We start from the raw sequence: 27496 nt of genomic DNA, 5'->3' as shown, positions 1-27496 counted from the left end.
GTTAAGCATCTGACGTTAGCTCAGGTCATGATTTCATAGTTCATGAGTTTGAGCTCAGTGTCAGGCTGTCTGCTGTCAGCACAGAACCCACTTAGATCCCCTGTCCCCATCTCTCTCTGCCCCTCCCCTGCTTGTGCTCTCTCTCTCTCTCTCTCTCTCTCTCTGAAAAATAAACATTTTAAGTATAACATTTTCAGATCTAGTTGAAGTCTTTTTTTGAAATTTTTTTTGAGAGATAGAGAGTGAGCAGGAGAGAGGAAGAGAGAGGGGGAGACAGAATCCCAATCCCGAATCCGACAGTGCAGAGCCTGATGTGGAGCTCAAACCCATGAACGGTGAGATCATGACCTCAGTCGAAATCAAGAGTCTGACCCCTAACCAACTGAACCACCAGGTACCCCTGGTTGAAGTCTTTTTCTTTTTTCTTTTCTTTTCTTTTTTTTTTTGCCACTCACTAGAATGAAATTGAACAGCTCACTCAATGCCCTCTATGCTATGTTCTCATTACTTATGAATGATGAAGAAATAGGAGGGCAATAATAGCACCTACCTTATCGAGTGTATTTGGCATCGAATTAATAAAAGTAAGTAAAGTGTGTTCTTAACTAGTGGCACCTTTGCTCCCTCAGGAGTCATTTCACAGTGTCTGGAGATATTTTTGTCTGTCACAACTGGGGGAGTGCCACTGGAATCTAGTGAAAAGTGACTAAGGATGCTCTAAAACATCCTACAACGCCTGGATCGTCTCCTCGGCAAAGAATTATTCAGCCCAAAGTGTGAATACTTGCCCAGGTTAAGAAACTTTGGTCCATATCCCAGTACCTGCTGTGTAGCAATGCAAAAACAAAAACAAAAACAAAAAAAACCCTCCTAAAATGATCCAGGAATGTGGAAGCGCTGACATATAGCACACTCAGACGAAAATACATCTGAGGAATTGATTAAATATTTCACTTTTCATCTAACTATGTTGAAGTCCTGAAACAGACATTTATTTCCATCTGTCGATTAGGGATGTGGGGTATGGAGGTTCTTTGTCCATTGTTGAGGAGTTTCAGAGGCTGAATTTGCATTTGATGGCAAGCTCTGTTTTTTTCATTTCAAGAGTGGCCGACTCTACGACACGGCTTTTGGAAAGGGAGGTTTATTTGTTTTTAAGTATTCTTTTTGTAACTTAAAAGCATCTTGAATTATTAAACCAGTTATTTTCCGGGCCTCTAAATGTTTTCAGCATGTTGCCTTAAGTTTTCCCTGAGTCAGCACATAGTATTGCATGTTGGAAGACCTCAGTCAGAACCATTTCCTTAAGACGTCGGTAATTTTCTTCGGGGTTGTGATGTTTTCTTCAGGGTTGTGCTCATTCTGACAAGAGAGGGTGTTTCTCTCCCAGACCCCCACATTCATAGCTGTGGTGGGGACTCTGCTCGGAGCAAAGGTGTGTGCGCCACAATTTCAGACTAGAGAAAAGGATAAAAAAGAGAATCACAGGTGATAATTTAATACTTTGCCCTGATGTTAGACTCTTGCTTACTTCTAGCCAGGAGTCAAACCATGAGGTAAATCCTCCAACCCACATTTTATGAAAGACAATAAGAGAGAACTTGGTTGGAGTTACAACTAAAAAATTCTTTTTTTGTGCTTCGAAGCCAAATGCTTTTACAAGAGGCAGAAAAAGAAAAAGAAAAGAAAGAAAAAACACCCGAGTCAAACTGATGAAAACCAGTCAAAATATGGCCTTGTTGTGGCTGATACAGCTACCCTGGCTGGTCCCAAAACACAGAAGGCTTCTTCAGGCATGGCTCTCAACACTGATTGAACCAGATTTCTGCGTCAACTGCTTGAAAGCTGCACCACACATTTCCTGAGTATATTATTGAAAATTATCAGACCTGTTTTGTTCATTACCGGGAGCCTGAAAAATGACCGGCAAACGTGGCTGCAAGCCTTTCTCTAGCAAGTGGAGGCCGACTTTGAAACAAATGTCTTCACAGCCTGTGAATACATCATGTAGAGCCTTGGGCCTTGGGGCAGGTTCCCTTCCTAATAACTCCAAGGCAATCTCCACTGGCCCCTGAAGAGGGTGGACAGCCTCCCACCTAAGTCTGTTCACTTAATAAGCACTCACAACCTATGGTTCGTTGTCAAGGAGCAAATGTGTTCATTCTTAGTATTTATTTGAGACAATATTTATTGATACAGAAACCATAGCAAAAAATGTTTTTCCTCTTTATGTCAAGAAATCTGAATTACCGCATCAGGAAATCAGGAGATTATACCCTGTGAGGACTGGAAGGGACATAGCTCATGACCCAACTCAGTTTTACAGAGAGGCTCCTAAGATCCCCAGGTGAATTAGGCCTGAATGGGGAATGCCAGAACCCCAGCCAGAGGTCTCTGTGCTATAATACATATGGCAGTTGAGGTCTTACTTTTGCTAGCTCTTCTCTTTGTTGTTTTCGGGTAAGACTAGACTCCTCAGCTCTTATTTCTCCTGATATTGCTAACAGTTCATTTATAACCCTTACCCCCTTACCCCCCCCCCATCTGACTTTGAAGAACCTGAATTCATTTAGGCCTTGATTAGTGGTAATTATTTACCTGTCAGACCCCAGCTGGACTGCATCACCAAAGCTGAGTCACATAGCCTTGCTTCCAGTGACTGCTTCCAAACAATTAAATCAGAGAAGCACCTGTGTAAATATGTAATATTTGGCGATAAGAAAATGATTAGGCAACAGACACTGAGCTGAACTGCTGAAAAAAAATAGTGAATATTTTCCCCTGGGGGCTTTTCACATATGCCTTTAAGCGTTTCCAATCTCAAGAAGAAGGTCAGGTTATTTTCCCACCCCTCCTACCCCTTGTTTGTGTGGAAAATATAGCTCATCTGATACCACCAGATTTGATTTGTTTGCAAACATTAAAATTTCAAGGAAACCTTCTCCTGTGTAAGCGAAAGAGAAGAAGTTGAAATAGGGTGACAGACTAACCACTGATTTTCTTTTCCAAAGCCAAACTCTCTATCTCAATAGACAAGGTGACAATTGAAACTCATCTTGGACAGTGATCTCTGTTGTTATTTGAATTTAGGGCTTCAGTGATGAGATTCAAAGTGCAGGAGAGTGGAAAGAGTGAGAGTTTTTGAAAACAGACCAGGAGATGAATCCCAACATTACCACCCGGGAGAGCTGTGTGACTTGTAGCATGTTTGGAGCCTCAGTTTCCAAATCGGTTAGAAATGACGTAATTCTTAACCCAACATGCCGGGCCGTGTGTAAAATGCCATTCTCGGTGCCTGCTGAGCAAACATTCACTGTGCTCCATTCCATAACAGTAGACTGGAAAATCTATTCAGTATTCCATAGTTAAAACTGTTGGTGATTTTTTAAAATTGTTTTCTGATGAAGATCACTTTTTAGCAATAGAATGTACCACCAGGAAGTGATTCTAAAATTTCTCTCTTATATTTCAGAAGCTAACCTGCCCTCGTTTTGGTATTTGTACCTTCTTTAACACAAATTCATATGGACTGACTATAAGAGAATCTTTTTTACAATTGGGCATAAAAAGATACTGACCCTGGCTGACCCTCATTGATTGCTGTTTCATTCGACTTGGCTGGTATTTTTAGCTAAAGGACATCTACAGGTGGGTTTTCATGGGCCCACTCCTGTTGTGTTCCTTGTACAGTTACGGACGCCTTTTTGTGCAGAGCTCAAACCTGTTTCATCTCTTCCCAAGCTCTGCGATCTTGAGCACGTTAAATATTCTTAGCGCTTCAATATCTTCACTTGTCAAGTGGAGAGGATGGTAATTAACGCGTAATGTTATTCGGAGAATTCAGTGAGTAACCGTAGAGAACTTAGAACAGTGACTTGAACAGAGGGAAAAAAACCCTGTAGTTGTAGTTGTTACATTACTGACACTAATGTAAGCAGTTTACAATAGAGCTGGTCTCACAGAGCTAGTGTGCAGAACAGAGCGTTCAGACCCTCAATCAAATCTTTCCAAGTCGAAAATGTTACTGTTAAAAAATGTTATCCTCTTTCATAAAAGTTCTTAATTTCATTTAGTTTGAATGCAACGTTTTATTTGTGGTTTCCGAATTAGACAACGAAAAGTAAGAATGCCTTCTATGGAATGTTACTAATTATTCATAGAAGCAGGTCCAGTTGTCCTTGGACCTTGAGTCTAAATTGAGATAGTCACTAGTTTTTAAAATCCATAGGATACCATTCACTGTCTGACCTCAAGTTGATAGGGGATAATAGCAAAAAGTTGTCACAAGTCTGAGTTTATTTACTATCTATTTTAAAGTGAACATTTTGAAACGAGGATATGGAATGTTTGAGGATATAGATGTATCTGATTCTGCTGCACTAAGATGGGAAGTTACTCGAAGCTACCTGATCGCTTTGTCTGTTTGATGTCTTCTATTTTTGATGAGCCCTTTGCTTGTTGGTAGAGCTGTCTTACTACTGTAAAAAGTGACTCTCCTGAACTCCCCCACGATTCCTGAAGCCAAAAGATGTACTTAAGTTGTGACAGCACAGCTAATGTAGATTTGTAAAAGGCTATGAAAGGAGTTATAAGTGCAAAACTTAAAGATAAGAAGGATCATTTTACTTGGGGCACATCCTTTCCCTTCCTAATCCGTTAAGCAAATTGATTAGTGTTAAATGAAAAGATGTGGTGGGGTGATTTGCTTTAGAATAGAAAAAGCACTTGGAATTATTAAGCTGCCTACACATCTGTAAAATAAATTTACTCTGAAATTCCCATTAGATCTCACTGAATTCACTGAGCAATATGGCCTCCCTGTTTTGTTTAATAGCTCTTCATTCCCAAGGGTGTTAACTCATTGTGTTAGACCAGAGCTTTAATGTTCTTCTTCCCCGAGGCCTTATCACTTATCTACAACGTTGATTAACTCTGTACATCCATATACCGTGGTCCAATTGAATAAGCTGTATGACAAGTATCTCCACAGTAATACCATAAAATCTAAGCAGAGAAATAGATGGTACACTGATAAATAGAAATGCATGCGCTAAATTCTAAAAATATGTTTTCCCCTTCTGCAGTTTCAAAGCCACAGTTTAAATACCCCAAGCCCTTTCCATAAATGCATCAATGTATTACTCTCTACATTTGCTTTCTTTTTTCTTTTTTTAGTGAACATTCATCCAGTTTTTCTAGGAAGTTGAAGAAATCATTATTCTAATACTACATTTTTGGTCACTTATTTATCATTAACCTTAAATTTTTTCATCTGGTTTAAATATTCTGCTAGTACCTCTTACAGCTGACTTTCTGGTCAATTTCCACTTAAATTTCTGCAGGTGCAGACTCTCAGGCAGCTATTTATTGATTGTCTGTCTCCTTGCTAAAGGTTACTAACTTCATCAACAGTAGTGCTATAAATTACACCTGTTAAGATTCTCTCATTGTTGCTAGCTGACAATGTACTTTTGTTTTTTGGCTGTTCAGTGTTGTTGACCTGCATTGTGTCCAATCACTCTACAAAGACTGGTGGACTGAATTATTCCTGGGTACCATTACCCAGTTGACACTTTGAGCTCTTGAATCACCAGCTGAAACCAAAAATCTCATGTTTTTGGCAACAACACCCACAGTTTGTATTATCTTTAGTCCAAAGAGGCTTTCAGAGCATGAAAAGAGTATTGAGTCTCCAAGCTTTTTCCTCCTGCCTCCTTTCACCAATGCATGGCATTCAGGAACGTAGACTTGGGATAACATCCTTAGTTTGTTGTGTTTAGAAGAAGAAGAAATAAAGTCAACTTGCTAAAGATCTGCCTAAAGAACAATTAACTTAAGCATTGCGGCATCAATACGAGCTAGATTATAGATCTGTGGGTCTCAGTTGGTTTACCACCAACCTTACATGGGTACGTCACCTAATTGGGAACAGTCTGTGAAGTTTTCTTTTTGTACAACTGAAAGCATTTGCAGACATGACAACAGCTATCACTTATTATGTTGGTCATGCACCATGATTGTTGGTCATGCACCATGATGGGGGAAGGGGCTGAAACTTACCAAGTGTAGGAAAGGGGAGACATCAGAGAATACAAATCTGAAATAAAAGAAATAGAAAAAAGATAAATGATACAAAAAATGTATAGCAGAAACCTAAAATAACTTTGCCCTGTGAGTGTGTAAATAAACATATTCTCAAGTTTATTGAAGTATAATTTACATACTACAAAATGAATGTGCCTGTTTAAAATGTATAGCTCAGTGAGTTTTGATATATGCATAAACACATGTAACCATCACCTAAGTCAAGAAAGAGAAAATTTCCAACTCACTAAACTATTCTCTTCTGCTCCTGCCCAGACAACTTCCCAACCCAACCTTAGTTGCCGTTACATTACTGTCAGTATAGACTATCTATACAAGTGGAATCATGTGCTATATATTCTTTTGTGTGTGGCTGCTTTCCCTCAGCAAAATATTTTTGAGGCTCATTCATATTGTATGTATCAACAAACACTCACATAAATAGACTAGCAGACTGTGCACACATACTTTTTATTTTTTAGGTTCATACATAGGAGATGAACTGATGGGTTATATGGTAAGTTTATATTTAACTTTACAAGAAACTACCAAACTGTGTTCTAAGATACTTACACCATTTACGCTCCCACCATGAATGGGTGACATTTCCAGATCTGTATTCTTGGCAAATATTAGTAATGTTCCTCTTTTTTTCATTTTAACCATTTTAGTGGGTATAGAGTGGTTTAAAATTGCATTTCTTTGGTGACTGTGATTTGAAATATCTTTCAGTGCTTATTGGCCACTTATATATTTTTTTCATTTGTGAGGTGTATGTTCAATGCTTTCGCCCATTTTTAAAATTCGGTTGTGTTTTTATTATTGAGTTATGACAGTTTTTTAATATATATATTCTGGGTAAAGATAAGTATTACAACTATTTTCTTTGAATTTTTGACTTGACATCTTTTTTTGTGGTTGTTTTATCAGGAGCAAAATTTTTAATTTTTATGAAATCTAATTTATCAGTTTTTCCAATGGTTAGTACTTTTTGTGTCCTAAGAAATCTTTGCCTAACTAAAGTCACAACTTTGTACAGTTTTAGATTTTCCATTCAGTTCTGGGATCTGTTTCTAGTTTATTTTTGTATGTGATAGGAACTTGGGTTCAAAGTTGATATTTTCCAACACAGACATCTGATTGTTACAGCACCAGTTTTTGAAAAGATTATCCTTTCTTCTCTTTGTTCAAGTTCACTGACCTTTACCTCTGCAGAATCAAACTGCTATTACACCTAGTGAATTTTTTCACTTTAAATATTTTTCTGTTTTAGAAGTTTCACTGGTTCTTTTTTTTAACAGTTTTCATTTCTGTTACTGTATTCGTGTTTTTTTAATCCAACTATTTATGATAGCTATTTTAAAGTCTTCGTATGCTAATTACATATTCTCTGTCACTTGTGGGTCTATTTCTGTAGCCTAATTTTTCTTCTGCTTGTGGGGGAAGAAAAAGGTTTTTTTCTAATCCTTTGCAGGTGTGGTAATTTTAGATTAGATGCGGTGCTTTCTTAATGTTGTACTGTTGAATGTTCAGGTTTTATGATGTTCCTTTAAATAGTGTTGCTCTGTGATCTGGCAGTCATTTAAAGTATGGATCACTTTAATCTTTATGAGACTTGTTTTTAAGATGTGTTAGGGAAGGTATGGAGTAGTCTTTATTCCAGGGATAATTTTGTATCATTACTGAGGCATGGCCATTCTAGGGTCTCTACTAACTGCTTAATGGTTTCAGTGATGTTTCTTCTCTCTGGCTGGCCTGAGCTTGAAGATGTTTCAGCCCAATGGGAGATAAGGTAGCCATTAAGTTAAATATTGTTCTTTCCCCAGTTCTGTACTTTGTGGAGTATTGCTCTGTATGGCTTGATAATCACCCAAAGGCTCAAAGGCGGCCTTGTGCATATTTTTTGAATTTCTTTCCTAAATATCTCTTTCCTTTCTAGTACTTTGTCCCACAAATTCCAGTCACTTCAGCTTACTCAGTCTTTGAACTCTGTCTGTTCCAGTTAGTGAGGGCCCATGTTCTACCTGGGCTTCCTTTCCCTGACTAGCAATCTGAAAAGTATCTCCTGGTTAAAAAAAAAAAAATTCTATTACATCCTTACCTCATCTGTTTTCTTTTTCTTAGGGATCATAGTCTTGTGCTGTCTGTAGTCCATGGTCTGGAAACAGTGGTAATACATAGATGTTTTCAGTTTTCTAATTGTTTATGGTAGGTGGTTTCTTCAGTAGCTGTTAATCCATCATGGCCAGAAGAACAGGTATATTTAAAAATTTTTTTAATGTTTTTATTTATTTTTGAGAGACCAAGAGACACAAAGCATGAATGGGGGAGGGACAGAGAGAGAGGGAGACACAGAATCCAAAGCAGGCTCCAGGCTCTGACCTGTCAGCACAGAGCCTGACAAGGGGCTCAAACTCACGAACAGGGAGAGATCATGACCTGAGCTGAAGTGGGATGCTTAACTGACTGAGCTGCCCAGTAGCTACTGTATATTTAATATAAAGGTATTAAAAATACCTACTATATTTTTAAAGAGTACAATGAAGGTAGTTACTTTACTACAAATAGGGCTGTAGTGTTCAAGGTTACCTCAGATGGGATTCATTCCTCTAGAGATCACTAGTCAAAATCAGGTTTTGAGATCTATGCTGTAAGTATCGATGGAGGTGCTTTTCTCAAACAGGAGTTGCTTGTATTCTACTTTTTGTGAGTTTTGCTGTAAGACACTTGCATTGTAATTTACTTAAAATATTTTAATTAAGTTGACTTGCCTGTAACTTTATTTGAAAAGTAAACTCTACAACATTATCATAAATGGAGTTGAAAAACGAATTGTATTTTTCTTACACATATCGAAAAAAAAAAGGTTTCATTTTAAAGAGTAATTATCTTTGGACTCCTGAAGACATCTTATACCCCACCAGGGGTATTTTTCTACACCTAGCCGTGCTAGAATAGATCATACAGACATTGGATGAAGAAATAACATAGGTAATAGAGATAAAAAATGTAAAGTCCATTTTTTCATTTGTAGTTTCTGATACAACCATAAAATTTTAAAACTAGGATGGTCTTAGAGAATATCTAAACCTACTCCCTGTTTCACAGATGTACTGGTTTCTTTTCAAGGCCTCACAGCTGGCTAATTAACTCAATAGATAATCATCAAGGGCTGAGCATGATCTAGGAGCTTGGAATACAGCAGTGAACAAAACAAGACTTCTTGGAGCTTATGTTCTAGTGAGGAATGGAACCCCTTTCTTTGGCTCTGTGTCCAACTGTGTATTGTTTACTGGTCTATTTACAACAAAAGAGACTACCTGAACCTTGTAATACCTGTCCCCATCCTGTCTCTCGGCACCTTTAGAAATAAGGTTTTGCTTTATGAAAAATCAACCCAGTTCCATAATCATCTTATTCTAATTCACCTGAGATGTGCCAGTTCACATGATGACAGTTTATTCTTCCTAATGGGGCTACTTCTCATGCTTTTTACTTTAGCCATAAAAGGGAAAACAAATCTCTCCTTTTTACAAGGAAGCGCCCATTACCCATTGCAATTATGTAATGTGGAATTTTGTGGGATATGGTCAACCTCTGGTTGCAACACACATTAGAGCTTTTAGACAGGGTCTTCTGGTTTCTTATCTCATCTTGTGTCATGATCTTGTTCTTGTCCTATTCTAGTCTCTCTTGATATATCACTCTCTCAAGGTGTTTGTGCTGTTTATCTGTATCAGTTCCCATGTCCCAGCTCTGTCTCCTTTCAGACCTGGAAACTTACCAAATCAAGTCTCTTCTGGTCTGAGGAACAGAAGTCTCTACTCTGACATGCCAGTCTTGAAAGCAGACTCTGTTCCTGACAACTTCAATGTTTTTTACAGGCACAGCCACCCCCAGAGAGGCAGAAAGGGTAGGGTGGAAGAAATCATCAGAAATGAGTTTGGGCACACAGTTGACTCTCTTTTGTCTTTAAATCTGTGGAATTAGTGAAAGCTTCTATGAACTCATGGAATTTTCAGCCTTTGGAATTCCCAGACGTCTTCAGGTTGTCTTTGAAGAATGCTTATTTTACAACGTGTGTTTTTCCTTGGAAAAAGAGAAAAGCAGAGTGAGCCTTGTTAAAGGGATAGCTGAGACTTGAAGATAACTCCCTTTTATATGAAGGCTTTGTGCAATGCACTTTACATGCTTTTTCACTTTTGACTTCACAGCAATCTGATGAGAAATGAACTATATGAACTCATTTTAAAATGAAGACGTAGGCATAGAATCTTGAGGAGACCATTTAGCTTACTTAACGTCAGTCAGTCTATAGTTAGGTCAAGATTCAGTTGTGTTTGATACCAATGAAACCCTTCAATAGCTTGTTAACATCAGTGTCAAGGTAAAATCATGAATACAAAAATATGTATAAAACATTAAGTATAGGATTTGTCCTTGTATATTCATTTGATAGCTGAACTGACACAGAGTCTGTGGGATTTGTCTCAAAAATCACTAAATGAAATAAGTGGTGGTCTGAATCAGAACCGTATTCTTTTGAATTTTATTCTAAGGTTTTTCCAACACAGCATTGTAATTCCAAGAGAAAACCATTCATCTTGGCAGTGACTTGGTTAAAACCCAGTGTATGAACAGTCACAACACAGAGTTTTTCAAGATAGAGTTATAACACTGGCATTATGAAAATATTCAATTATTTTGAATTCAACAGCTATTTATTCAAAATATTTATTGAAGGGCGCTTGGCTGGCTCACTTGGTTAAGCTTCCGACTCTTGATTTTGGCTCAGGTCATGATTTCACGGTTGGCGAGTTGGGAGTCCTGAGACAGGCCCTGTGCTGACAGTGCAGACCCTGGTTGGGATTCTCTCACTCTCCTTCTCTCTCTGTCCCTTCCCTGATCTCTCTCTCTCCCTCTCTCTCTCTCACTCACCATGTGTGTGTGTGTTTGTTTGTTTATTTATTGAGAGAGAGCAGGGGAGGGGCAGAGAGAGGGAGAGAGAGAGAGAACCCCAAGCAGGCTCCGCACTATCATCATTGTGCCTGACACGGAGCTCGACTCATGGATTCATGCCTTGAGCCAAAATCAAGAGTGGGACATTTAACAGATCAAGCCACCCAGGTGACCTTCATGTCCTTTTACTGATTATATTATGCCTTTCTGCTACTGGGCATCCCTAATAAGCTATTCTATTACCAGATTAAAACAAAATTGTCTTGTTCTGTCTAGATTAACTATCTTTTCCTGAAAGACTGGTAGATAAGTAACAGGTGAGAATACAGTGGGCTCTGTCTCTTTCCTCAAAATGCCTTGTTAGGATACATGCTGTTTGAAAGAGAAAAAAAAATAATAGTTCAGTCAGAACCACACAGTCATTGAAAACAATCTTGTTTCAATTGCCGTCACTGCAAATGCAATTATGGCCAATTCTCATGAGTCTCTGCTAATGGGAAGAGGGTGTAACATGGATGGTTGACAGGCTCAGATAATCCAAATAACTGATTTTCAGCATTTCCCCCACTAAACATATTCACCAGAGTTGCTAGCAAGTAATGGAAATTGCTGATTCTAGTTTCCTTCCTCTCCTCCCCACACCCAGGCCCCCCAACCCCAGTCACCCTTTGATGGAGATACAGTGAGCAATGAAATGGCCATAAACCTGTGGGAGGAAGAAGAGAGAAGGAAAGTCCATCAATCCTTGAATAAATTAGAGCTATTTTAATCCAACGCTTTAGAAATGGAAAGTCCTACTCCTATAGAATATTGTTTTGCTCACTATATTTGTACAAGAAATACATCTCAAATGCCATTTTATTAAATCCTCATCACAGAACTAATGTGTCAATTCATTTTCTCTGTTTAAAAACATTAACATTACCGATAACTTTTCCTTGACCTTTGCCCTCCGTCTCAGACCTGCCTCCTTTTCTCAAAAGGAACACAACAATCCTGATGCTTGTTTGTCATGATGAACAGTGTCCAGCTTTTTATCTATTCAAATTGCTTTTATGTATGCATGCAGAAATTCAGTCAGAGAAAGTAATCATGTCCTTTTGGTTGGCAGTAATGGTAGACGATTCGATTGTTGAGGAGCGAGATAGACCTGCTGTGCATTGCCCACATGACTCTTCCATGAAGGACTCCTTGCCTCATTATGGAATGTCGTTAGCAGACAGTCTTCAGCTGTCAAGCCCTTCAGGGACTGACGACTTGCACAGAAGCTCCTCAGCCTCACCCCTTTCAGATTCAGCCAGCGTTCAATAACCGATCCGGTTCCATTTGAAACCACTGTGCACATTCTTATCCCAGTTCAGTGCAAGACCCTAAATGTTGGCCCATCTTGGGACAACTCAGAATGAACTTTTAGGTTCAGAACTCTGTGGAGTGACTGAAGCTGCCATTGGGCCTGCATTGCAGCTCAGCTTTTTCCTCTGACCGATCCTGCTTCCTCAGATACTGATAAAATGAATATTCCTTAGTAAGTTTCCTGAACAGTAAACACCGTCTTAGAGTCTGCCTCCAAGGAACCCATTCTGTGACATGTGTCTCACTAGCTTTTTCACTGTGGTATGTCTTAGAAGGCTCATTTGCTAGTAAAATAGATCAGCCTTATTCTTTTAATATTCTTACAGTATTTGTGTCGGAAACTGAGTAGTTGTTCATCAAAAGCCTGGTTCCCATTCTTCCCGAACCTGTATCTGGACCACGTCATGAATAGATGTGGCTTCGGTTACTGCATTCTGGCCACCGAATTGTGGAAAGAAGTGCTCTGTGACCCAGGCTCGATCTATTCAAATGTCAAAGTCTTTACTGCCTTTCCCCATGCCTTGTGTGCTAGCAGAATGCAAAAGATTTAGCAGAAGTTTCCAAGGTCCCAGGGAATGGCAGAGTCACCTATGAAATAAGGTTGGGTAACGGAATCACCACATAGGCTGTCCACGAACCGCACGACAAATTGTGAATCTGTTGAAATATTTAGGGTTATTTCTTCAAGGAATTCGCTTCTCTTATTTAAAAGTGAAAGGACCTTTCAGTTGTTTCCAGTTTCTCTCACTAATGCAAACCACGCCATTCTGAATATTTTGTGCCTGTCTTCTTGGGTGTGTTTCTGTAGTGTTAAACACAGTGAAGTAGACTTATTAGGTCTTGAGATGATGCATAAGCTTTAACATCAATGGATGTTTTCACAGTGCTTTCCTAAATGGTGAAACCAGTTTCTACTTTCATTAGTAGTGCATTGGAATACCTGTCTCTGATCATTTAAACCTGGACTTTCACTTTTGACCCCCAAATATTTTCATTCGTGGTTGAAATTTAGTTGGTTTCACATCTCAAGTTCCAGGACATAAAATTTAAAAAATAGTAGACACTGGGGGCACCTGGGTGCCTCAGTCAGTTAAGCGTCTGACTCTTGATTTCAGTTCAGGTCGTCATCTCGCAGTTCATGAGTTTGAGCCCCACGTTGGGCTCCACACTGATGGTCTGAAGCCTGCTTGGGATTCTCTGTGTCCCTCTTTCTCTGCCCCTCCCCTTCTCGTTCTCTATCACTCTCTCAAAATAAATAAATACTTTTTAAAAAAAATTATAGACGTTTGACACTTACAGTTTAGTCTCCTTGAAGGTAGTCCCTAACATTCATGCCATGAAGTTACTCACCCTGTTGCCATAGAAGGAATTTGAACTCTGTATGCCAAGACCAATGTATACCCATGTGTGCAGAGCTCCTGAATGAGCCCTATCAACTGACCAGATTCTACCTCAGACAGCTTTGCTGTTAACTATTCCTCATTCAGTAAAAGGTGAAAGATTTATGCAATCTGAAGGGAAACCAGAGTATTAACTATTCCTCATTCAGAAAGAAAAAAAAATGATGATAAAAAAATATGCTACTGACTTCTATTTGTTGAGTATGTAATATATACTCTCCACAGAGCCTGTGCTCAGCATTTTATCTGCGTTCACTTATTTGAGTCTTGCAGAAGTCCTCTGATGTGGAAGTTTCTCTTGTTTAGCCCTGCTTTTCACCTGAGGAAATTGAGGTCCAGGTAATATATTTCACAGGTGAAAAAGCTAAGGTATAAACCTAAGGCCTTCGGACTCTAGACCCAGAACTAGAATCTCTTTCCTCTTGCACTCTGTTTATATACAACTCTCATCAAAGTCGGAGGGGTGACACATTCTTTAATTCCATTTTGCTCACTGATAGAAGTCAAGGGCTGTGGTGGTCTTTGTGTTTGTGGGGTTAACCAAGTCATGAGGACATATGCTTTGTGACTGTAGAGGGTTTATTTTAATGGGTGGTACATCACATAGGAGGGGTGAGCCCTCTATCTCAGCTCTGGAAGAAAAAAAGCATAAAAGCATACAGTTCCATAAGTCATTTAAAGGTTTAACAAAAAAAAAAAACAAAAAAAACAAAAAAAAAAACAGTAAAATCTGTATTCTGGGTAGCTGCTTGCAAAGCAGCTGTAATCGTTTGGCCAAATCACATCTTGCTCACTGTTCCTCCCTGAACTTCCTTTGTCCTCAAACTGAATATGGCGCAGAGGAGGTCTGTGTGGGTCTGGGACATGATGGAATTTGGACCAGCTGTTTGCAAAGGTTACATTAGAAACTCAGAAAGCCAAAAGGGGTTGCAGTGAAAACTGGCTTCTGAAGTTGGAGTCCCCACATGGTGTCTCATGTCTATACCAAGAAACTACGGGTAGGGCTGGAACTGGCAACACATAAATCTTCCCGAGATGAAAAAAATGTTAGGCCCTATCGATGAGGCACAAGAACATATTTGACTTCCCACATTTCTTCCATTTTTGTGGTTTTTGAGGTTGCAGTAGAATTCAAACCTCTCTGGGTTCAAGTTCATCTAGTCTTGACAAAATATGACTTCCTGTGTCAGCAAAAGAAGGTTTTGATTAAAAAAAAAAAAGAGGACAATTAGATGAAATAGTTTTTACCAACTGTAAATGAATCAAGGTTAGATTTCCCTTAAAATATACAGGGGTCAAAAATCTGGGAATGAAACATAAGCATTGGGCTCATTTGGTGTTTCCTGAGGCCATGCCACGTTGGAAACCCTGAGTTCCTGTAAATCCCAAACTGGGTAAAGGGACAGGCAGAGCCCAAAGAAAAAGAAGGTTAAATGGGTATGGGCAATCATTTGAACAGAAGGCTTACATTTGGTTTCTTCTCAGGCAAATGTGTTTCTTCAAAGCTGTCATCCATTTGTGTCATGATATATGTTTGTTCATTTAAGCAACTTCTATTATGTTTGCTTCATGTCCACTACAGTTGCAAATTTGTTCTACAGCAGAGAATGGAATAGATGGAATCTCTTACAGTCTTTGGGGGAAGAGATAAGGAAATAAGCACAGCTATTCATAAGCCAGTATTTGCAAACTGAGCCCGGTGCTATGAAGAAAGTGATTGGGGTTCTCTGATAAAGAATGAAGGGAGAGACCTCTGTAGACAAAGTCTGCAGGGGAGATGTGGCCGAAGGAGAACCGTCTGATGGAGACACGTGCAGACTGAGACTGGGCAAAGTTTCTCAGGCTGGGGTGCTGCTCAAATAAAGACTCTGAGACTGGGGAAACTTCGGGCTGATTGGAGGCTGTGGCGAGAGCCTACTGGGACAGTGGGCGGCTGGCTCCAGCAGTGGCCAGTGGGTCTCAGACAATGAGATTGCTCTGGAGAGTTTTAAACAGGGAGGTGACAGGGTCCAATTTACATTGTAGGATTATCGGTCCAGCTGTGATGTTCACACTCCATCTGGGGGAGATAGGTCGGCAAGGGCATATACGGTGGAAGCGAAGAATGTAGATAGTGGGCAATTCTAATAGTTCAAGTGCAGCAGAGCAGAGGAACAAGAGTGAGATATATCTGTTTATCTGTTCTCTTGCCATTGGCTGGACCTCCATCAAAGCTGACATGCATGTGAAATGTTTGTGTAAGTTTGATTGTATTGCATGAATTCCATTAAGCCCTCTCAGGGGAAATAACAATTAGGGAAACCGCAAGGCCATTACTGCAGCTTGAAACTGTCAATTGCCAGAGACTGCAAGTATCCAAAGCACCTATATCCGTGATTATAGTAATGTGCAAAATAATTGAACTTCTGGAATTCTGCAAGCGTCTGCATGTGATGTGTGGTGCATGTGGTTGCCGGGTAGTGAGCTCGGGCAAGGATATTAGAAGGTGCACTTGGCTTTAGTCTCTTTTCCATCTCCTTGACGTGAGGTTGCATAGAGAAGGCAGTGAACTACCAGCAAAAATGAGTTTTGTTTTAATTTGTCTGTGTGTATGCTCATGGAATACCTTAAAAGAAGGGGAGGCATGATCTCTGTTTTCAAATGGCAGTGTGTGGAGACCAGAGCTATGAATTTTAAAGCTCCAGTTGAGATTTTTGACTGGCCTTTGCCTGTTCCACTGCCTGTGGAAAGGCTTCATCAAAAGCAGACATTTCTTTAAGCTGTGCTGAGCCAATGTCTTACCTATACATTTGTTTTTATTTTAGTATTTCATTGTCCACCAAAATGTCTATGGAGTTCTAAGGTTATTCATGAACTCATTGTTTTGGAGAAAGGGAATTGGATGTCCCAAACAGTAGGATTGCTAGGCACCACTGAACGGCCATTTGAGATCTGTGGCCATGAATTTAAAATGCTGTCGATCAGCACTTTTACTTTTAAAAAGTCACAATGCCATATTCTTCTAAGGCAAATAGTCTCTTCAGTGGGAAGTTGCTTTAATTCATTTCCCTTGATATCTGTGGTTTGAGTCTTTCTTTGATTAAGTGATCGGTATTTCCCGAGCATGTATTAGGAGCCAAGCGCTGTGCTGACAGATCATCAGTAATAAGATAAGGGAGGCAGAATGAAAAAAAAAGAAAAGAAGATAGAAGTAGGAGAGAGGGATGAAAAATAACTCAGGAAAAGAAACTTGAAAATCCTTCCGGTGTTCACTTTTTAGTCTGTCATTTTCCATCTGTATGGCCTTGGATGAAATCACTTTATCTACGTCTTTGTTGCCCTCTCTAAATCTGAAGTCTTAATTAAACTATAGAGTCCTTGGTGGCCTTTCAGGGAAAGGTGTAACTGCAGTGTCAAGTATGACACATATTTTATATTTCAGACTTGTCTGAAACTGATAAGCTCTAAGGATTTTGATATCTTATTTAACAGGTAGCAACAGCAAGTAACTTTGATAAAGTTCTCCTCAGAGGTTGAGAACTTGGTGAAGTTTTCTGTACAGAAAAGAAAAAGAAAAAAAATTGCTATTCAGCAGACTGATTTGCTCTAAATTTTTCCTGTTTCACCTAGAAGACAAGAGCACAGGAGCTCTTGGGAGCTTTAGAGATTGTGTGTGTGTGTGTGTGTGTGTGTGTGTGTGTGTGTGTGTGTGTGTGTTAGGCTGAGCTGTGTGTGGGCAGTGTTGGCCATCTGTCTTTTTTTTTTTTTTTTACATCAAAATATAAAGCATTTGGGGATTTGTAAATATAAATATAAAGCCTGGGTGGCTTAGTTGGTCAAGCGTCCGACTCTTGATTTCGTCTCAGGTCATGATCTCACAGTGCGTGGGTTTAAGCCTGGTGTCTGGCTCCAAACCGGGCAGGGAGCCTGTTTAAGATTCTCTATCTTCCTCTCCCTCTGCCCCTGCCCCACTCACTTGCACACATCTCATTTGCTTTCACTTTTGTTCATTTCTGGGTCTCCATGTTGATAGACTCCAAGTGCTAATTTAGCTAAGTAAGTCTAATCCCCTAGAAGCCTCAACAGTCAGCCAATAATTCAGTGCCACACCACAGAACTTTCAGTTCAACTTCGCAGATTTGTGAAGGAGAAGGATTAAAAAGGGCTTCCCCCATAAAGCAGAAACAACACTGAAAAATCTACAATTATATAGAACTTTCCATCGTCCATGCTGTTATAGCAGCCTTTCCAGCTCCATTGTCTATAGGAGTGGTTCTCAGTCTGGGGCAGTTTTGCCTCCTGGGGCACATTTGCAATGCGTAGACACTTTTTGATTGTCATGGGTCAGAGGTAGATGCGGAGGCCAGGGATACTTCAAAATATCCAGCAATGCAGAAGACAGCCCTCACAACAATGTGTGATCTGGACCAAAATGTCCATAGTGACAAAGCTGAGGTCCGTATCACGGACAAAGAACCTGGGTCCGTATCACCCCTTTAAACCCAGAATAACATGCACCACTTTTCCGGGTTTTTAAGCTTGCTTAGAGAAAAAGCTAAAGATTGAATTTAATTTAGATTTTCGCATGATACATCAATAGCTTTCTGATGCAAAGGACTTTCAAGTTTGTAACATCAAATGTAAAACAGGTCAATTGGTAATAATAAAAATAATAATCCCTTACATACATAAGGTCCTTTATAGTGTGCAAAACAAATTTACATATATCACTGTGTTTGATTATCACTTCAGTCCTGTTTAAGAGTTATGGCTGGCAACATAACCATTTTATAGAAAGGAAATTATTTTTGCCTGTTGAATCTCTGGAAATGGCTTTTCAACTTGTTATGGCACTTTACTGAGGAGTCACCAACAAATCTGTCACATGTCAAGTATTTCTAGGAGGAAATATTCAGGGTGTGGGCTGCCCATGTCTCTTCCACTGGGCATGACTGAACTTACCTGGGAGGAAAATGGAAGATTAGGGACTGCCTGGGAAGTGGTAAATTGCATGGTACGCCACGATTGCGCCACAAAAATTAACGTTTTTGGGTAGCAGCAGTAGATAACTGGAAGTGTCATTCTTACTTGAGCTGCCTTTTTTATAGAACCTAAAATAGAATGGGGTTATGATCAAGGGAAATTCCTGGCCTCTGCTCTGTTCTTTGTATGGCTTTAACATGCTGTGGTCCATAGACCATAACTTGAAAATTTAGTGAAGAAAGGATCAGGGATATCACAGGCTCAGAGGTTGTTTGGGTCTCTTTGGCAAGCCAAAAAAATAAGAATATACATGTGTCAAATCCATTAGACACTTAAAGGTCCTCCTTTGATTCTGGAAATGTCTTTAAGACAGTGCCAAAAGACCAGGCAGACACAAGGATTCAGGAGAGTCCTTGCTGAATGTGAAATGAGTTCTTGCCTTGTTCAGGATGGGCACAGAGCACATGGCATTTAAACCCAGGGTTTCGCAGCAGGCCGAGCAGGGCAAAGTGCTAGTTTGAGCACTAGCTCACTGAGACGGTAGCAGTTACACAATAGTGGATTTCCTCACCCCCTAGATGGGATGGTCTACTTTGGGGTAGGAGAGAGGATTAAAGCTGTGATGTAACGGACTTAGCAGAGCCAAGCACGTTGTAAGCACTTGAGGACAGCACAGCCTTCTTGAAGAGGCTGTGAGGTTTCGATTATGGCTCTTCTTGCTGGTGTGATCCCTTTTCGTGGTATTTCCTCAGTATATCTGTTTGTTCGCTCTTGCCCGTGTGCAAGCCCACTATCCTAAATCAAACTCGTGACATGTTTTGCGAACACCTCGTGAATGACACCACACCCTGCCTCTGCCTGGAACCCTTCAAAGAACTTTCCCAAAGAAGTAAGTCTTCCTTTGCCTGTCCTTTAAATGTTGGAGCTCCTGAGTTTTTTCTCCTTATCCAGCTGCTGCTGCCATGAATTCCCTGATGCTGTGTTTTAATAAGCATTGTATACACCAGTGTTCACAGAAGCACTATTCACAGGAGCCAAAAGAGGGAAGCAACCCAGATGTCCATCAACACATGAACGGATAAACAAAATGTGATATATACACACAATGGAATATTATTCAGCCTTAAAAAGAAAGGCAGTTCTGAAAGGTGTGACAACATGGAACAACCTCAAAGACATTACACTAGGTGACAAGAGCCCGTCAGAAGAGGCCAAATGCTATACGAATTCACTCACCGAGACACTTAGAGAAGACAAACCTGTAGACACGCAAAGGAGAAGAGTGGTTAAAACAGCAAACTTTGTTATGGCATATTTTACCACAGTAGAAAAGATATTTAAAGTAAATAGAGTATAATACTAAAAGAAAAATTGCCAATAATTATTGATTACCACGTACCAGGCATTGGGCTGGTCACGTTATGTATAGTCATTCGTTTAAACCTTCCATGAACTCTTAGAGATCGGTGCTATGGTGGTTCGTATTTACCAACGAGAAAATTAAAGCCCTAAGAGGTCAGGTAAGCCCAAGGTCATGCAGTTAGGAAGTTGCAGAGCGGTGATTGAAACCCAGATAGCAAGTGCTAAATTCTTCCTCCCTATGCTTACTCCCTCACCTGGTGCCAGTGTGTTGACAACCATCACATTTTGAATCTCTAGCCCAGACCTTGGGAGCATGACAATGATGATGGTGCTATTGATGTTTTACTAACAATATTTTCAGGCTCTTCAAAAAATGATGAAATACTGCCCATCATCCCGATTTAAAGTTGAGAAATCTGAAGCATAGGGAGGTTAAATAACTTGTTCGAGTTCACTCATCCATGGCAGAGCCAGGATTTACACCTGGGTCAGTCTGATTTAAAGCCATATTCTTAAATATAACTGCGTTCTTGAATATCCCACAGCACCCTATTCTAAGATAAACTCTCTTTTTCTTCTCATATTTTAAAATTTCTGAACTGGGGATATAACTTATTATATCCATACAGTGTTCTTCCTGCATCCTGGCATTAACTTGACAGATGGACTTGGTAGAACTCAGGAAATAGGGTATTTATCACTCTAGATATACTAAGTGCTCAGAAGAACTTTGTTAGAACATGATGTGCCCCACGATTCCCAAAACCTGGCTCTTATGCACAGATCTAAACGAAAGAATCAGGAACCCAGATGAGAAGAACAAGTATATATAGGAAAGAATTCTCTTCCAGCAACTCAGTGAGATGCTTCTGGGACCAGAAAAACCTTGGCTATCCCACCTAGAGAGTGTACCTATCTAATTTCTAAAGGTTTAACTCATTTTACATGATTTTGATCACCCCTGTTACAGCCACCTTTTTCTATTGTCCATGCTTCATTCCCTTCTTAGTGAGCATCTCTGTCTCACTGCTAAGAACTGAGACCCTTGGTGCCTCCGGGTCTTTTCATGGGCAGCGGTGTTTTGCATCAACTCACATTGTTGCCTCTTTACCAGTTTTACAATTGCCCTCAGAAACTCCAGAAAATGGAACTGGACAACTTGGAGCCCAAGCGCAATTTCTAAGACTTAAATCCCTGACCCCATAGAGACCCTAAGAGATGCTGTGGAATGCAAAGTCCACCACCAAATCCAATCTGCTTTGTTCTGTGAAAGAGTTCCCTAACAGCCATGAATCATTAGGCATCATAACGAAAGGGCCAATTTTCCTGCTGTATAAAACCAGCTTTTCATAAAAATAGGCATCCTTGATGTCATGGGTAGAATTAAGTGACCCGAATGCAATTTTTTAACAAAGGAAATAGTGGTTAAGAGTTTTTGCCATCATTTTTTTCCCCTGGAGTATATCTTGCCTGTACCCAAATCTAGATCTGGAATAGTTTACTGGTAATAATAATTAGACATTACCATGACAACTGCCACGTTGAAACATTGCTGGTGGCAGAAGATACGACTTCCCAGGAAAAAGATTTTTTGAGGAAATACATGTACTATTTCAAGGCATAACAACAATATGTATGGTTACTTTAAGATATACAACAATTTTCCCAATTGTTACTGATAATGTAAATCCAAAATGCAGTTGAAATTTCAGTGTGATGGTCACAACAATTTAAAGGTTGACTTGACTGCTATTACCTTCTAGAAGGAGAGGAAGGAGCTTGTGCTTGGAGAGGGCTGTCATCAAATATTCATGCTATAAAAATTCTGCAAAATAAAATGATGGTTTCTAAACAAATGTCAAGAGTTAGATGGCATTCGGTGAATGGTTCCCAGATGAGTGTAAATAGTGTTTCTTTAATTAAAAGCAAGCAAAAAATAACTAATTAAATGTCATGATAGGACAGGGAAAGTATAAAGAGAGAAAGGGCTCAGTGGGAAACCATGCCAGAGAATTGGACTCTGGTCCTGAGGAGAGGGCAGCCACGAGCACCTTCCTCATTTCTGTAGAGCTGGGTTCCAACAATGCCAAATAGTACCATTGTGGCAAAATCGCATCTACAGAAAGGAGAGCCTTAGCTAGGTAGGGAAGGAGCCTGCAGTAAATGTAATTGGGAACATATGTTGATGTTATTTTTTTTTAACGTTTATTTATTTTTGAGAGAGAGCAGGGGAGGGGCAGAGAGAGAGAGAGAGAGAGACGGAGACAGAATCCGAAGCAGGCTCCAGGCTCTGAGCTGTCAGCACAGAGCCCTACGCAGGGCTCAAATCCACAAACCGTGAGATCGTGACCTGAGCCGAAGCCGGGCACTCAAACCACTCAGCCACCCAGACACCTCATATCTTGCTATTATTAAAAATAATAGTAACTACCACTGACTGAGTACCTCATTTGTTCCAAGGAGTTTGAAAGCACTTTATGAACGCTATCTCACCAGGTGAAGCTTGTGTGTCAGGAAACAGCAAAGCACACAAAATCTTTTTTTTTCTTTCTTTTCTTTTTTTTTTTTTTTGCCAGAAATTGCTATTTTGTATTTCTCAAAAAGCATTAAATGAGTCTCAGAGGAAAACTTGGAATGTTGCTGAACTACCTTTGTTCATATTTTGAATTGGTATTGTTTTTATTTGAAAGTACATAACACGTTGGGGGGGGGGCGTTGTGGGCAGCACCGTAATCTTTGCAGGAACAAAAGTTCTAAAGCTTTAGCAGGGGCCACTGGGTCTCCACCACCACTCCTTTGTGAATTAGTTGCCATTAGGTAATGCCAGGACTAGGAGAAAACTAGGGCGTGCAACTTTAAGTGAGATTGGAGCACCGATCCCCCACCTACCCTGAACTTGCTCTGAACCACTTAACAGCAGCACCTCCTGTCCATCCTGGAGACACTGCCTGTTGCCAATCCCCCTTGTTGTTTTTATCTGCACTTTGTGTCTGATTCCATATCATCACTCCCCGGGATATTTCTACCCAGGTTGAAAACACACATCCCGCTTCCAGGCATCTGCTTCACGTTTCCTGGATGGCCCAGTAATGTGTTTGTTTAGCTCACTTCACATTAGACTATAGATTTTGCCAGTGGCCTTTTGAACACCAGCCTCAGGATGTTTGTTTTTGTAAGTTTTTGTCTTATCTCACTTCCTCTGAAAAAGCCTGACTTTTCACAGCTTGGCTGAAGCCTGAATACGCAGCTCTCTCGCAGCTCTCTGTGCCTTGCCTAACATCTTGCCAGTGCATGAGGCTACATGATTTGCAGTTTGAAAATCATGACCATTCTATGTTTCATTTCACCAAGCAGGCAGAAGGGCGTTCTAAGAACATAGACAAGAGTGTATAGTAAAGTGCATCAGCAGTGGTCCCTCTGCCTCCTCTCTCTTCCTCCCTCGCCCTCCCTCCCTTTCCAGCCCCACCCCCTTCTCTCTCACTGGGGAAGTGGGATGAAGTTCAGTGATTCTCAAAGGCAAGGGAAGCACCTGGGGAACGTGTTAAAATGCAAATCCACAGACCAAGTCCTCAGAGATTCAGACTCAAAACAGCTGAATGAGTGCTGGGAATCTTTTTAACACCTCCTTTCCCCATTACCACCCCTAGCATTTTTATGAAATAGTTGGTAGATCTGAACCTAAAGAAACCCCAGTAAACTGGTTAAAATCTTCTATTTGAATATCTCTGTCTCAGACCTGGCTTTGAATTCTAGTTTAGTAATTGCCTGACTGGGTAACCTTCTGAATCTCTGTTTCCCTCAACTGTGGAGAAAAGGTTTTGTGAGGATTCAGTGGGCTAGGTGCAAAATGAATGTTCAAAAATAGTAGTTCTCATTAAATCATTATAGTCTAAAGAAACGCAAAAGAGATGAAAATAGTAGAAAACAGAATCTTATTAATGGTGTTGTAGGAGGAGAAAGTAGTTTTTAGTCTATGTGAAACTAAAGGCGAAACTTGGACTATGTATGAAAGACAGAAAGCAAATGCCTAGCTCTTTTATTTCCAGGGGCCTTCAGCCCCTATCTCTCCCTTAACTTGGTCCTTTCCTCAGCCCCATCTCCGCTCAGCATCCTTTGGGAGATTTCTTGAATTCACTTCCTCAGGGAGGGTGACCTTCCTGACCTGTAGGTTAAATCCACATCACCAGTTACTTCCTCTTGATGTGTTCATTACGTGTTATTGTTAATTACGAGTTTCATGTCTGCCTTCCTGCTGGACTGTGAGCCCCACTAAGAGGTGGGGTCTTGTGGGCTATTAGAGCCTTATTTCTATCAGGAGGCTCATAGTATGAGCCTGATGCATATCTTTGGAGGGAGTAAATCAATGTAAAGAAGATTTTTTAAAAATTCATGAGTGCTTTTCAACTAGGGAATGGAATGTCTTGGGGATACCAACTTTCCTGTCATGGCTGGTCCTTCCAAATGGACCACTTGGATATCGTGCTAAGGAAATCCCTTCAGGAATCCATTAAGTTCTCTTTCAGTTGGCCAGTTTTCCAGAACACATGAAGAAAATCTTAGGCAGTTTCTTGAAGAAAGACAAAGTCATAACAAAGAGCTTTGTTTTGCCTTTTGCGAGGAGTTAGACAAATTGCACAAGGAAACGCCAGATGACAACATCAATTTTAATTATGTCTCAGTGAAACACCTGAAGGTACCATTTAAATGATGCACTGCTACAGTTCACAGGACCTCCAAAGGATGAAGGGAGAATTAATGAAGTAGAGACAGAATGATTTTATTTACCAAACTACTCACAGCTTTGCTGCGTTTGATTTTGTTTTCTTTCCTCATATGGAGAAATTTTAGCTTGGCATTAATATTCCCACAAAAGAAAGGTGATTCACGAGGTGAATGAATTAAGCATTCTACCAGACTTGTGCTCAAAAGTTGGAAAAACAGCAAAAATCACACATTATTTCAAGCCTGGAAAAGCTGAGCTAATATTTTTTTCTCCATTGTCTTTCATTTTCTGCTTCTGGCCAAAAATAGAAAGCCACTTTTATATCCTTTTAAACATGTTCTTAGGGGAAAAGGCACCTTCCAAGTGGAAGCAAGAACGGAGAATAAATGCTAAGTTCTATTTCTTTTGGCATATAGACTTCATTTGAATTTTGTTCATAAGGCTGGGGTTTTCATTACTGCAGAATAAAAGTCTTAACTGGAAGCTTTGGAAAGGTGAAGAAGGCCACTTAACTCCTAGCCATGTTCTTAATCAATTTAGTCCTCATTACATCTGAACTATTCTCCTTCTATTGGCCAATTTCTCCAAGTATTTGTATTCCATTATTTTCAAAGAAAATCAAGAGTGCCATATAGAATGATGGTTAGGTGTGACAAGCATGTAAGCGTACATAAATTATACATTCCTCATTTATTTGCAAAGTTATGGAGATGCAATTTTTAAGGAATTTCTATACATTCCCCTATTCATTCCTTTGAGCCCATTTGTTTTCTTTCTTTCGAGAAAGAAAATACACTGAAAACAAAGACAAAGTGTACTCTCTGGCAAAGTATTAATAGCTCCAATAACAGAGTACCTCTGAGTTCTGGGAGGTCATTTTGCAAAGGCTCTGGACTTAGTCTGGTTGATGAAAGCCCCTGATACTTGTTAGTAGTTTGAGCTTTATCACGTTTATCACTTGCCATAAGTACAAAGAAAAGCCAGTGTGGGGACAACCATCTCATCAGATAGGAAAGCCCTGAAATGTCCTGTGGTGATACCACACGACCAGCGAAATCCGTGAGAAAAAAGAGCATGTTGTTGCTCTCCTACATTGGAAAAAGCGACAAGAAAAGGATTACTTTACTGAAGCAGTTTCCAAGGTGAATTCCTTAGATGGTATTTTATGGTCAAAAAGTTTCTGCATAAAAAGTCTACGCTATTTGTATTTGTAGAGTCACACGCATTTTAGTCAATTAAAGACCTTAGGAATTCCTGAAACTGTGTATATTTTATCTAACGTTTCCCATATTCATTTGACCCCTTTTTTATAGCACACCTATTAACAAGAACTAGACGAATTAAAAAGATAGTTCCTTGGGGCACCTGGGTGGCTCAGTCGGTTAAGCATCCGCCTCTTGATGTCTGGCTCATGTCGGTCATGATCGTAGGGTTTCGTGAGTTCCAGCCCTGTGTGGAGCTCTGTGTTGGCAATGCAGAGCCTGCTTGGGATTTTCTCTCTCCCCCTCTCTCTGCGCCTCCCCCACTTGTGCTGTCTCTGTTTCTCTCAAAATAAATAAATAAACTTTAAAAAAATATATTAAAAAAAATAGTTCCTTAACCCATAAGTCCCTCTGTGCCCCCCAGCCCTTCTCTTCCTTGAGACTCTATAATGCACATTATAGTGGTTGCATGCCACACATATGTATAACGAATTATTAGTATTTTTCCACTTAATGCTTTTTGACTTTCTTTCCCTGCCATAAAATAATCTGAATTCTCCTATTTTAGAAATTTATGAAGTAAGGTCCCAGTAGGGGATCACTAGCATGGGGGGGGGGGGAGGGCGGAGAGGGGCGTGGGGTTGTGGGGCGCATTCAACCACAGCTTACCAGTTAGGAATTCCATTCTGATGAGCTAACAGGTATGCACAGGGTGTGACCCAGCCTGGCTGTGAAGCCTATTTGTGTACTGATTGCCGAGTCCTCTCTACTTGCCCTGTGTTTGGTGTCTACTTACCCAGCGTGAAGTCAGATATGAGCACTGTGCCTGGCGCCTTCTGTCCCTCTGCCTCTCTCACTCCAAGCATTTTATGGGGAGCTGGTACTCTGTCATCCAAATGACTCCCCTCATTCCCTGTGTCAGGTACACTTCATTTTTCTTGTCTTGGTTTCTGCAAGAGGCCACAGACCAGATGGAGGAAAAGTGAGGGATGATCCATCAACTGTGCGTGCAAATGTTTGGAGGGTTTTCACTTCCTTTCAATTAGGAGCCGGCTGTTCTCAAAGGATCCCCCTGCCTCCACGGCCCAATTTTTTTCCAGAGCAGACAGCTAGAATTTCATCTCACTGTCAGAGCTAGGACTCTGGGAAAAAGTAACCCGGTAGGAAAGAGGTAACTGACAAGGAAAAGTTATATTCCAGTAGGCTGATGGGAGCTGATAGGGTTCCAGATGTTCTCCAGACATACCTAGAAGCTAATTCCGGGTTTCATATTCCCATTTGGAGATTTCTAGTCTCTTCTTCATTATCATTTCCCAGTAGAATGTATTGGCTCCTTTTTATTCCCTTAAAAAGTAATCCATATTCATTGCTCACAATTGCAACTATACAAATGAGCAAAACGATAAAAATAAAAGTCACTCATAAAACCAATATTCAAATAGAATCATAGT

General features: G+C 40.1%; 1 long non-coding RNA gene across 2 annotated transcripts; it reads right to left on the bottom strand.

Annotated features, from left to right (window-relative positions):
• Positions 1-990: 990 nt before the first annotated feature.
• Positions 991-27033, bottom strand: LOC102961067. 2 transcript variants are annotated; one of them, XR_001511782.2, is made up of 6 exons: positions 26842-27033; positions 9869-10173; positions 8186-8312; positions 6061-6097; positions 2599-2690; positions 991-1457 (listed from the first exon to the last, which is right to left on the bottom strand). It is a non-coding gene; the product is annotated as an uncharacterized LOC102961067 (long non-coding RNA). The 2 variants fall into 2 exon arrangements; XR_001511780.2 differs by lacking the exon at positions 26842-27033 and having other exon boundaries at positions 9869-10276.
• Between the last annotated feature and the right edge of the window lie 463 nt (positions 27034-27496).

Source organism: Panthera tigris, chromosome A2 (assembly GCF_018350195.1).
Source record: "Panthera tigris isolate Pti1 chromosome A2, P.tigris_Pti1_mat1.1, whole genome shotgun sequence".
NCBI lineage: Eukaryota > Metazoa > Chordata > Mammalia > Carnivora > Felidae > Panthera > Panthera tigris.
This window is presented reverse-complemented; position numbering and strand designations above follow the sequence as displayed.